This window comes from Globicephala melas, chromosome 4 (assembly GCF_963455315.2).
Source record: "Globicephala melas chromosome 4, mGloMel1.2, whole genome shotgun sequence".
Classification (NCBI taxonomy): Eukaryota; Metazoa; Chordata; class Mammalia; order Artiodactyla; family Delphinidae; genus Globicephala; species Globicephala melas.
In genome coordinates, this window is record NC_083317.1 from 77,502,840 (window position 1) to 77,516,607 (window position 13,768).

The 13,768-nt window shown below is 39.5% G+C and overlaps 1 protein-coding gene across 1 annotated transcript in view; it reads left to right on the forward strand.

Moving 5' to 3' along the window:
- Positions 1-13,768, forward strand: part of P3H2 (prolyl 3-hydroxylase 2) — a 159,517-nt gene that overhangs the window by 34,206 nt on the left and 111,543 nt on the right. The window lies entirely within an intron of this gene.

Here is a 13,768-nt window from a genome sequence, read left to right on the forward strand (position 1 = left end):
TATTTTAATTTTGTTCTCCCTTCATCACAGACATTGCCTGGATTAATGGGTTTTTACATGATTTTTCCCTCAACTTTTACCCCCACCTATAGTGGAGGTTATAAAAATTGCTCAAATTTCATTCTCTTCCAGGTTTGTCATCAAGATCATGTGGAGGCAATGAGATAAAGACTAAAACTCTTAACACAACACCCAAGGTCCTTTACATGATGTAACCTTTCTTTCTTTTCAGCCTCATTGCCCACTATTTATGCCTACAGCTTCTTGAATTCATCATGCTCAGTTGTATATGTGTCTTTTAAATTAATTTTTATTGGAGTGTAGTTGATTTACAATGCTGTGTTAGTTTCTGCTGTACAGCAAAGTGAATCAGTTATACATATATCCACTCTTTTTCAGATTCTTTCCCCATATAAGTCATTACAGAGTATTGACTAGAGTTCTCTGTGCTACACAGTAGGTTCTTATTTGTTATCTATTTTATATATAGTAGTGGGTATATGTCCATCCCAATCTCCCAATTTATCTGCCCCCCCATATCTGTGGTTTTATCCATACTCGTCTTTTTTGCCTTTCAAGCCTTAATTCCACCCTCTGAACGGATTTTCAAGACTGTATAGCAAATTACCTAACTAGTCCATGCCTGTAGATTCTCTATTTGTTTTTTCTGCCTTTACTATAATGTATAACCTGTCTTTCTCTACTATATAATAACAGTGAAGTTATCTATTGAATTGTTTTGTAATCTGAGCACTGTCCTAATCACTTTTCATACACTATGTAAATGGCCTATCATAAATATCTGACATTGCTATTAACACTCTCCCTCCCCACTACAGATGAGAAAACTGGGCACACAGTTAGTAAATGACAGACAGCATTTTAAATTCAGATCAATCTGCTTTAGAGCCCAGACTTTTGACCAGTAAACATACTACCTCAAGTCTATGAATTAAGAAAGAGGAAGTTCAATGTCTTATTTATTTCTGTATACCAGTTCAAAGCCCTATGCATGGTGTTGGTGGATACTCAGTTAAGGTGGAAAGAGAGATGCACACTTGGCAGTGTCTTTCTATGTCTTTGGGACGTTAGTGGGCTCTCAATCCCAGGAAAACTTGTTGTTAAGGAAATAAGATGTTATGACCTGTGGGCATATATCTAATGGGATGCTGGGCTTCCCTGGTGGCGCAGTGGTTGAGAGTCCGCCTGCCGATGCAGGGGACACGGGTTCGTGCCCCGGTCCGGGAAGATCCCACATGCCGCGGAGCGGCTGGGCCCGCGAGCCATGGCAGCTGAGCCTGCGCGTCCGGAGCCTGTGCTCCGCAATGGGAGAGGCCACAACAGTGAGAGGCCCGCGTACCGCAATAAGTAAATAAATAAAGTGATGCTGCCAGATCATATCCTAATAAAAATAAAATTTATTTATTGCTCCCTTGTGCTTACATGTATTAACTTGATTCTTACAATTATCCTTTATGGTAGGTGCTGTTATGTCCCCACTTTACAAAGTGGGCTGCTGAGGTACAGCGTGGTTAAGTTGATGTCCATGGTCACGTAGCTCGTGAGTGACCGAGCTCAGACTGGGGCATGGTGGGCATTTGGGCTCCAGAGCCCACACCTTCAACCACTGTGCATACAGCCTCCGCGCAAACAGTCCTCTCGCCATCCTGTACCTTCTAACGGAGGGTCCAAGGGAGCTGTCTGACGATTCTTGCATCCTTTGACTAAGAATATGCAGGCGTACACACTGCTTTCTTTGCTGCTTCCCTGAAAGTGCAAAGTCTTCATTTGCAGGAAGTAAATGATAATCTTATAAAGAATAAATAAAAAACAAACAAAGGACAAGTCTAGATGTACAGTCAGAGCCTAGGGAACTGAGCCTGTTGTTTCTTCTCTATGAAATTGAGTGAGGGTGGTAATACTTGACATTGCTGCCTCTAGCCCTTTCCAGTCTGTGGACATGTATGCCAATTGGTCTTCGTATAATATATGCTCTTCTGTCTCGTGGGGCTGTTACTGCTTGTACTTCTCCTTTGCTAAATTATAAAGTTCCTTGTACATAATTTCCTCTAATCACTTACCTTTAGCAGGTGGTAATAAATGATGGTTGAATTATATAGTAGTAGAAGATGAAGCAACAGCAGCTCCCATTTATTGAGATCCTATTAAATGCCAAACGATTGACACATATTTTCTTGTTCAATAGTAGTAATCATGTTAGTTTCAATCAAATTCATCATAAATGGAAGCAAAACTGCTAAAATAAACAGCTTCATATCCCTGACTACTGAATTCTTCCATCTTTCAACAAATGTTTATCAAAAGGTTACGAAACATTGGGCCCTATTCTGAGCAATGAAGACACAATGATAATTTAAGAATAAAACAAACAACCTTTGGTCTCTGGATTTATGAAGTTTACAATTTAGGGATTTTGAAGGCTGACCAAGTTCCTCTCCCCCTTAAGTATTTTTCCACCCTACCTACCTCCAAACTCTAGTTCTACTTTATTGTCTCTTGAGGAAGGGGATGGAAAGGGTTCAGAGTAGCTCCTGGACCTCCGTTTTAGTCTGAGCTATGTTGGAAGCAGGTAGAAGGGCCCTCTGTAGATTTGCCTTGGGCCAACAGGAGCATTTTGAACCATCTGAAAATTGCTATATTTAATGACGTTTCCCTTTTCCTCGTCTCATATTCCCATCAGCTGCAATCAGTCCTCTCTGGGAGGCTCTGATTAAACTTGGAATTTGAATGGTAAAGAGAGGGTAAATTCCGGTCATGTCATGATCAGAACTTTGATAGTAAGTGAATAATGACTAGTTTTCACAACGTTGTTCCTATGTTTCTCTTCCTAAATCTGTATGTAAAGGTCATTTCCTCTGCTTATTGTTAAAATTAATTCAGTTAATGTAATAATGAATGTTTATGCAGCCTTTATTATTTCAAAACCCTTTATTATTCATTGTATCTTTGGATTCTCACCCAAACTCTGTGAGGTGGGTATTTATCATCCCCCTTTTACGTGATGACGTAATTAAAGAGGTGATGAGGATGCCTATGTTTACCACTAGTAAGGAGCATTCCATGTGTTTGTACTAGACAATATTGCCATTACTCAGAATAGATATCAAGACCATTGTTTGCTGATGTGTGTGTGTATTTGAGTGAGAGACAGAAAAGAGATTAGCGAAAAGGGGAGAAGGAGACCTAGCATGGGAGAGAAAAAATGTAATTTCAACTGATTTTCCTGATCTGAATCCAGACCTCAGATCCATTTAATGGCATAAAGGTTTTTGGTTTGTCTGGACAGGGAAGGAGCGAAGGAGAACGTTGAAAAAGAGCCAGTTGCTACAGATGACTAGGCAGAGAAAATGTTCAGTGTTGCTAGGAGACCAGTTCTGCCATCAGGCTGAGGAATGAGAACACGTCGGATGGAGGGCACTGGGCTGGAACTCATGTTTGACACAAACCATTGAATCACACATGCCAGTGGGGCTGAGTCAGAATCAACCAGAGCTAAAAACCCTCTAAAACGTATTAGAGGGAACTAAGAGGATGCATGAGCAAGTGAGAGAAAAAGACATGAAACAAATAGTTAACAATCAAGAGTGTTGGGTACAGAGACAATAGGCTTGTGTTTACATGTGCACACATCCCCTCTCTCTTTATCTTTTCCCCTGTGGCTGTAATGAGATGGGGTTGGTTCTCTGATATTCATACAAGTACAGCTTTTGTAAACATGGGAATTATATTGTGTTTTATAAAATTAGGGGGTCGCTTTCTCTTTATAGAGAAACCTTTGCTGTGAGATTATAAATTTAGAATCCTAGTGTTCTAGGTTTAGATTCAGATTCAATGGGATAAATGAGATCTTAAGTGGTTCACTGTACAAGATTAAGTAATTTAGTTAGAGTCACATAGCTTTTTTATAAAGACTGCAGAGTAAAATCCAAGTGTCCTGACTTGTAGGTTAAGTATCCTGGTTTTTTTTGGCGTGGAGATATTTTTTAATCTAATGACAAATCATTCACTGAATGATCTGCTTCAATAGCTGATCCTTACACAAAAAAAGCAAACTGCCCTGAAAAGCATTCTTTGTAAGTCCTCTTTATCATTTTAAAAATTTAGGCGAAGTCCTGATTCACGAAACAGTCTTATTTGTAGCTCATTTGAGGCATGGCTTTAGTTCAAAAAGAACAAAAGTCTTTGGCTGCACTTGGACTGTCTGTTTCCATTATCACAAACATCTCTTCCTTTAGCTCATGATTATGAAAACATCCATACCCCACTGCACCACTGGCTTTGAAAAAAGAAATTCAGTTGCCATCAGCCAAGCCTTAGAAATTCTGGCCCTGCTGTTTGCACTTGTCCTACTTTCGTTGACCACACTGTAGTTTCTGGGCACACAGCTGTCATTTTCCTTCAGTTGTGCCCACCAGAGTTGCGGTGGCAGCCACAGTTCCCAAGCCACATGACAGGGTACATTCTAGGCCTTAGTGGTTGATGCTCTTTTTACTGTCTACATTCAAGCATGCCTGTAGCTGATTAGCTCAAACTTGCCTGGAAGTTGAAAGGAGGCAGATGGTTTGTGGTTCATTGTGAGGAATAAGGTCTTCTCAGAGCTGTTCAAACTGGAATGACACCCAAGCCATTGCAGCATTTCTTATCTGTAGCACTCAGGAGTTGGGGTGAGAGGTTAGCCTCAGTGACCTTTCATATTTCCTTCTAGCTCTGCTGTGAGTCTGTAGGAGCAAGTCAGGGGTCAATGGCTGGATTCACTTTTAATCTTTTTCACATACGCACAAAAAATCGCACAGGTTGTAAGTCACAAACTGCACATCTATTTAACAAAGACTGTTTACCAACATCTGCAGTCCATTCAGAATTCCAATTTAGATACCTGTGTTTCATTAGTGCCAGATTCTGATAATCAACATTTTCACAGGGTTGATTACATGCTACTGTTTATATCATCTTTTTATATAATCATGTGATTTTGTTTTTGCTATTTGCAGTCATGTAAATGCAGTTTAAGAACAGTACAGGAAGGTAGTAACTATGACATGAAGCTGTTACAATAGGAGTTTAAGAATAATACTTATTCTTAAGTGGTTTAAGAGCAATATTTATTTTTCTGGAAAAATGTATGCTCATTGCAGGTAATTTGCAAAATACAGAGAAGCAAAGTACAAATAAGAAATCTAAATCTAAGTAATCAATACTTAGTCAGCTTCATCCCCTAAGCCTAACCATTTGTAACACTTTAACATATACCATTTCAGGTATGCACACACTGCATGTTCACGTATACTTAAAATTTGAATCATATTGTGCATGTTGTTCTGTAACTTTTATTAATTAAAAAATATAAAATAGACCTCTTAAATTTTTAAGTGGCTGTAATGTAAATATTATATGAATATATTATAATCTATTTAGCAAATACCTGTTAGTTATTTGGGCTGTGTACAGTTTTACACCCTCATAAATACTGCACGATGCTCATTATTTAATTTAAATATTCATTTGTCATCATTTTTTAAAAATACATTCCTAAGAGTAGACTTGCTAGATCAAATAGTATGCATGCTTTAAGACATTTGATATATAATGCCAAATTGCCCTTGAGAAAGTTGGTATCACTTAATACTCTAAATATAAGAGGCTGAGTATCTGTTTCCTAGAACCACTGCCAGCTTTGTAAATTATACCTAAATAAAGGAAACTATGACAATTTGATGGATAAAAAGTACATCTTGTTTTAATATGCATTGTTGATTATGAAATATAAAACATCTTTAAAAATGTTTATTGATCATTGCTTATGCCTTTTGTCCATTTTATTGAGGTATCAATTATTTTTCTTGTTGCTATATAGGATGTACTTTATGACTAAGGATATTAATCCTGCACATATTTTTCTTAGTTCGTCATTGTTTCTTGAATTGTTTATCACCCAAACTTAGACCTGAGATCAGAAGATTTACCCAGAGCTAATTTGAAATAAATCCTAAATACTAGAAAAGTAAATCCCCTTTTTAATCACTCTCAGAGGACTCTTTCACATTTGCAACTTTTTCTTTTTGGTTTCAACATGTGTGTGCCTAGAAAGACCCATGGATAGTACAAGAAGATAGTGAGTATGATCTTTTCTGGAACGGAAAGTAGTGAAATAGTCCAAGAGTGCTTTTAAAATCCTCCTTGGAGTAATTTGAATAGTAATTATCTTAGTTTTAACTTTTCTAATCAAAAGTTTGGTTACTATCTAAAACAAATCATGACAGCTAAAGCCAAGGTCATGGAACTTTGCTTAGTTCATCAATTTCAGTGCAAAGATGTCATCCTGGAACACGTTGGTATTTATTGAAGAAATTAGGTACATAGATTTGATGTATCTCTTGGAGGCTAGTGGGAAAAAAATGTTCCAGAATCCAGAATTAGAGCCAAGTTATCTTTCTAAAATTTCTCTAATAAATTATTTTCCTTGATTTAATTTATTCTGCTTTTAAATCATTGAAAAAGATCCTGTGCCGTCTATGTTTAATATGTTCTGCTCTGGTCAGCTTAAAGACCAACATTTTGGGCTTAACTAAGAGAAATTAATGAAGTGAGGGCAACACATAAACGTGAAAGATGAAGCTGTAGCAGGAGCCTGGAATTTGAGGCAGGTTTGAGGTAATGGAAATTCCTGCTTCAGGCAGACAATGTGTTTTTACTAAAGATAAGTTTTTGAGAAGCCTGGCTGTGAATATGTCCTGTTAAAAATAAGAATGTTTAATGTGGGAAGGAGAAATGACTATGTAGATAGTCAAGATTTATTGTCCCATAAACTCTTGCCGCCTTGCTGTACTCCCTCCTTGGATGGGGTTCTCTTGACAATGCTGGAGAGAAAAAGGAGAGGCAGCATGACTACAAGAAATCCCCAATACTCTTTCAGAGGACACGTGGCTTTTTGTAACTAGAAACTCACTGGACATTCCTAGAACTCAGTTACCCTAAATGCAAGACAAGAAAGTTGAACCAGATTCTTTTTAGAACCCCTTCTACATCTGCTAATGTACTATGACTTCTAAGAGAATGAGAGAGAGGTCATGAGATGAGGACAATCCCATCTTGTCACAATCAAGTCCATCAATCCACCACCAGCTTCTGTAGGTAGATAGACACTGCTTCTTTCCCTCCTATCTCAATACTAATGATAATGATAATATGAAAGGAAATAAAATAAATCTCTATACAAAATCAACATTAGATCAAGATTTTTTCCTAGTACCCTGGATCTAGCTCATTTCCTCTAGCCTTCCAAAGGATTTCATGCTTACAAGTATCCTTTTTTTCTCTTCTACATCATCAGTTCCTCTGTAGTCACTGGACGATTGCCATCAGCTCACAAACCTATCTGAATGCACCCATCTTAAAACAAATAAACCACCTTTGACCTTACTTTTCCTCCATTATTATAACTTTAAAAACTTGTCTGGACTTCCTGTCTCTACTTCCTCGCTCTCACTTTCCTCAGTACTCATGTTAGATTTCCATCTGTACCATGCACTGAAATGGCACTCATAAATGTCCCCAGTGGCCTACACCTTTGCTAGAACCGATGATCAGTTATCTGACTTCAACTTCTTGACCTCTCAGTAGTATTTCACACACTGTATCTTGAAACCCTCCCTTCTCTAGCCATTCTTTCCTTCACTCTTGCTAGACTTCCTTCTGTTTAACTGGCTGTTTTCTATCTCCTTCGCTGGATCTTCAGTTTTACTTTACCTCTGAATGTTGGAGTGCTTGGACATTTCAGTCACTGAAGAGATAGGCAGAATTTTAACGCATAGGGAGGACTGGGAAAGGAGGAAAAGTGAACGTGTTTAAATTTTATAGGAAAGTTTTCTTTGGCTGGAACTTAGGGTAGGTGAAGAGGAGATTTATTTATAGAAGGAGTTTAAAATGTCCCATCAAATATGTTGTATCTACTTTGAGACTAGGAAAAGATTTCTAGGGACTCTGAACCCTCAGTTGTTTTTAACCCTGAAGGTCAGTGAAAAGTCAAAGGATGCTCACACCCAGTGAGATTGGTGAGCTAATTAAGCCACACATTGAAAGTAGCAATTTCCTTTTATTGGCAACCATGGAAACCAAAGTCTTAGCAATGCTCCAGAAGAGAAACAAACAGTGTGTCACCATAGACTTTCTTGTTTTTCTTGGTATACTCTCTCCAAAGGATACAACTCCAGGGCCTGGGGCTAAACCACATAGGGGCCGACATTCATTCCTTAATTACCCGAATAGTTATTGAGTTTCTACTGTGTGGAAGGCACTGATGCGTGAGGCTGTTTTGGACAAATATATCAGAGAATAGAATTTTTGTTGAAACTAATTTAAGTGTCACTTATGAAAATACTGACCTCATTAATATGAAGCATTTTTCATGGTTTCTCAGGATACCACTGCGCATGGAATGGTATGTGTAGCAAGAATTTAGAGAGTCATACTAGGAGATTAGATTTGGTCTTTGAAAACAAATTGCAACTTCTTTTTTAAAAATAAAAGTCTTAGAAATTATACTTTAATTTCATTTTTTGGATGTAAAAGAATCAATATATTGGGCTTCCCTGGTGGCGCAGTGGTTGAGAGTCCGCCTGCCGATGCAGGGAACACGGGTTCGTGCCCCGGTCCGGGAAGATCCCACATGCCACGGAGCGGCTGGGCCCGTGAGCCATGGCCGCTGAGCCTGCGCGTCCGGAGCCTGTGCTCTGCAACGGGAGAGGCCACAACAGTGAGAGGCCCGCGTACGGCTAAAAAAAAAAAAAAAAAAAAAAAAAAAATCAATATATAGGAGAACTGAAAATTATTGCCAAAGAAGAAAATTATACATTATGTAGATCAGAAAATATCAGTCTTTCCACTGAGCAAAACAGGAGACCCTTTTGAGTGATAAGCCTTCTCACTCAGGAAATTGCAACTTTGGCTTTTGTGAAACTGCCCTCTCTGCTCCTGTTTCATCCTCCAGGAATATTGCATTGGTAAATTGATGAAATGGTAGTTTTCCAAAGAAACTAATCTCCACATAGTACTACTCTATGTGTCTTTGCCAGCTTCTTAGAAACGTTGGAAAAAAGATAGGAAACTGTTCAGTTTTGATATCAGTTAAGATTTAGAGTGAGCCCAGTTTACTAAATCTGGCATTTTTAATACCCAGCAACTTCTGTGAGAGAAAAAGAGAGAGGGATGACGTCCCACAAACATCTATATTTGTTCAACAGGCTGAGCATCCCCTCGTGTGGCCAGACCAGGGGGGGGACCTACAGTGACCATTGGGGTTGAGGTCTCTGGGGTCTTGTCAATATCAGAGGCTGGGACAAGGCTAACTTGCCCACTTTCTAGTTCTTGTTATTTAGGTTTCACTTTTAGTTTAATTGTCTGTTGAAATTCAGCAGGTTACTTTCCTTCTTAAGGTCCTTTTTGAAATGTTTGCTGACAATACATTCTCTTTAAAGTTCTGAGAAAGGATACTTTAAGTGATTTCTAAAATTTATCTTAAACAGCTTTTGTAAATACTTAAAAAAAACCTTTTTGTCAGACACTTATGTGTGGGAAGAATCATAAGTATATGGTTAGTAGGTGAATGGGCCAGCACCATAGGTAAATTAATATTAAATACCAGAGAGTAACACAGAACCACTATGTCTCCAAATAGAAACCGTAGAGAAATTGAGCTGACGTAGAATAGTGGAAAGGGCACTGAAAATTTGTCACTGGGAGTTTTTGTCGCTACTTATTTCTTTTTCTTTTGTTTTGTGTGTGTGTGAGGGAAATAATGACTGAAAGGAATATGAGAATCACACAAGGATTTGTCTCGTTTCTTCTGTGACAGAAACATGGAACTCAAGTTTCTAGACTGTAGAAAAGGACCTCACAGTTATTCATATTCCTCCTTCCTTCTTCCTTCCCCTTTCTCTTCATTTACTATTTATTCAATAAATATTTCTTGAAAGACATGTGTCAGGCATTTTACTAGGTAAAAAGATGAGTCAGACTCAAATTATGTCTACAAAGAGCTAAGAAACTGATAATTAAAGCTAAGTGTCAAGATAAACTACTGTGGATATAGTGGAGAGAATTACTGTTCAGCTAGTGACTTTCAGAGAAAGCTTTACCCAGAAAGTGACATTTGAACTGGATCTTGAAAGGTAGGAGGGGAAGGCATTCAGAAGACTTTCTAGGTGGGAGGAACAACATAAGCAAAAGGCCAGATGAGGGGTCTCTGGCGCTTTTTTGTTTGTTTGTGTGAGTTTTTTATTTTTTTGTGTGAGTTCTGAATAGACAAGGCTGGAGATATAGGTTGCAGCCAGACTGGGCATGAGCCTGAATGGCGCATTAAGAAATTTGTAATGTACATGGCGAGTCTTAAATGATTTAAGTAGAGGAACTTCACTATCAGATTTGTTTCATTAATCAGACAATAGATTGTAAGAGGACAGTCTCATGGGAGACTGAATAGGAGGCTATTGCAGTAGTCCAGAAAGGCTTTCTCATATGGTGACAAAGGCAGATATGATGATCAAATATTTCTGGGGTGTTATATATAAAACTAAGGGAAGGGTAAAATAAACCAAACAATATTTCTTTTTGAATCCAAAGTTGACCAAGCATTTGGCTGGAGAGAGGGATAGAGAGAGAGAGAGGGTGAGAGCCTTCAGTTAGAATTCCATAGGAGCAGGTACAGAAAAAAGAGCAAAACAAAACTCTGGGTCTTTATTAACATAACTCTGGCTGTTGTAAAAGATAAACTCCTAAATCTGAAGCCTTAACATAATAAAAGTTTATTTCTTGTAAAAAGTCCACGTGGTGGTGGGGAGTGGTGGCAAGTACTGCTCCTCTACCATCTTCAATAAATGGCTTCCAAAGTAATCCTGGATATTGACATTGGTCAACCAGCTGGTAGGCAAGGGAAGAGAAAGTGCAGCATTACACGGTGATTCTTTTGGGTAAACCTGGAAATGACGTATCTCTTGTATCCATACTTCATTATCTAATTCAGTACTGTGACAGTTAACGCAAAGGGCCTGGAAAATATGCTCTAGCTCCGTGCTCAAGGTGAAAGGAAAGCAGGTTTAGTGAACAACCAGACAGACTTTGAAATACTGGCATTGTCTGCACTGATCTTAGGAGACACTGGATTCTTCCACGGAGACCGTGCTCTCCTGGAGACCTTGGACATCTTGCATTCCGGGGCAAGGAGATTTTAGGCAGGGAGTCCTCCAAGCCCGGTGAGCCAACCTGTCAGAAACCAACAGCCCAGACTCTGTGCAAAAGCAGGCTTGGCCTTGAAGATGAAATTAGCTGAACGCCCCTTCAGTCTCCTGTTTGTACCTAATATGCCTGCGTTACATTTTGAATTTGTTCTGTATCTGAAGGCTTTGTTCTGTGCCTGAATCTTGCCCGGCACAAAACAGGAAGGCTTACTTTATGGTTCTCCAGTAGGTCATCCTGCTAGCTCCCCTTCCAGGAACATGCTCAAGATGCTCTGTTAATTTAAAGGAGATTTACAAAATTATACAGAATGACTCAAATTTCATCTTGTTAAAATGTGGGCATCTTTGATTTTTAACATATGCACATTTGAACCATCGGATCACTTCAGTAAAGCCTGGAGCTATGCCATTATTTGCTCTGCACCTATTCTTGGTGCCTACCAAAGTGCCTTGCACACCCTGGCTCTCAATAAAAATAGGTTAAAACAATAAATACATATGTGAATTCACAAAGACTGGAAATGTGAGATGTTAATGGTATTTATATCAAGTTACAAAATAAGCCCCAGCTTGAACCTGTCAGCTCTAGTCTCTCAATATTCATGTCGGAATATGATTCATTTGTCCGTTCAGCCTTGCCCTGTCTCCTGACTCACTCCTCAGAAAGGATCAGAGATAAAATGACCTAATTTTGTCCTAGAATTTTGTTATTGAGAATTTTTATGCTAAAATTATTTTGTTTTACTTTTTTATTAGGGTTGATTTAAATTAAACTGTTTCCATAGATACATAGTTAAATATAAACAATCTCACATCTAACTCATCAGGGAAGAGAGAATGGAGGCTCCTCAGTTTCTTTCCTTGCAGAAAATAGTTAAGAAATTAGCTGCTTCTGGGGCTTCCCTGGTGGCGCAGTGGTTGTGAGTCCGCCTGCCGATGCAGGGGACACGGGTTCGTGCCCTGGTCCGGGAGGATCCCACATGCCGCGGAGCGGCTGGGCCGGTGAGTCATGGCCGCTGAGCCTGCGCGTCCGGAGCCTGTGCTCCGCAACGGGAGAGGCCGCAGCGGTGAGAGGCCCGCGTACCGCCAAAAAAAAAATTAGCTGTTCCCTTTAAGGCCTCTGCCTCTCTCTTCCCAGTCCTTTCCCTGCAGATCTGGAGTGACAGCTTAAGTTCCAGAGGCAGCTCAGAGGGTCTCTGCTGATTCACCACAGGCTTCACTCACTCCAAGAATAATATTCACTGTAATCACAACAACCATGACAATGAAGAGGAGGAGACTGGACACATTTACATGTCACTGAACACCAGGGGTGGAAACTTTATTGAAGCACTATCATCTGAATCTCTGACAAAGCACATACCTGGTATTTAATAGAACATAAAAAATTCAGACAGAGACTTTCAAACGAAAAGATGCAAAACAGAAGTCTTGGAGGCAACTGCAGTTATGATTTTTAAAAATAATTTTTTTTACCAAGCAGTGTCTGGTGGAGTTGTCCTATTTAAAGAGAACCATTAGTACTGCCGTCTGTCCCTAATAGCCAAATTCATTGACCTGTGTGAGAGTTTAGCAAAATATCTTTATCCCAAGAACATTTCCTTTTGGCTTTGGCATCCTGGGAAGTAGGATTCTGTGCTCGGGCTTGAAAATGATGAATTCTGAGTCTCTCCAGGGCAGAATTACTGTTTACGTTTTGATAACCCACAGCTCATGCTATCTGCAGGCTATTCGCCACTGACTAACTAGAAGCAACCTGTCCTTTGCCAGTAGCTGCATTCCACACACGGCACATTTTTCATAGATTCTGAAGCAACTTGTAAAGGTAGAACTCTTAACTTTGAAGTAAAACATCTCAGAAGCCATTTATTGGAGAATTTGGTTTGGATCCTGTATATGGGCTTAATAGAAAAATAACTTGATATAACTTCTTTAAATACATAAACTAGGGCTTCCCTGGTGGCACAGTGGTTGAGAGTCCGCCTGCTGATGCAGGGGACACGGGTTCGTGCCCCGGTCCGGGAAGATCCCACATGCCGCGGATCGGTTAGGCCCGTGAGCCGTGGCCGCTGAACCTGCGTGTCCGGAGCCTGTGCTCCGCAACGGGAGAGGCCACAACAGTGAAAGGCCCGTGTACCGCAAAAAAAAACCCATAAAGTAATAGAAGCTTAGAACTCAACATAAACAAAATTGTCCCATAGGATTTTTATGTGGCTCCCAACTACTCCCTGCCTCCACACTCTCATCCTTGCTCCCAATGCTGGTTTTATACCACTTTAGCCTTCTCTTCTCACCAGTTCATTGTCTCAGGAACTTGCTCCCTGTTGAAGTCCTTGGTGATAGTTGGAGTAGAGAATGGGGTTTGCAGATATAAGAGATATTTATATTTATGATGGAAAAATCACTCACTTTGAAGCAAGATATCATTAGCCCCATTTTACAAATGATAAATCCAGGCCACAGAGAGCTTAAGATACTTAAGATACTCACCCAAGCTAGTAAGTAGAAGAGCTGGG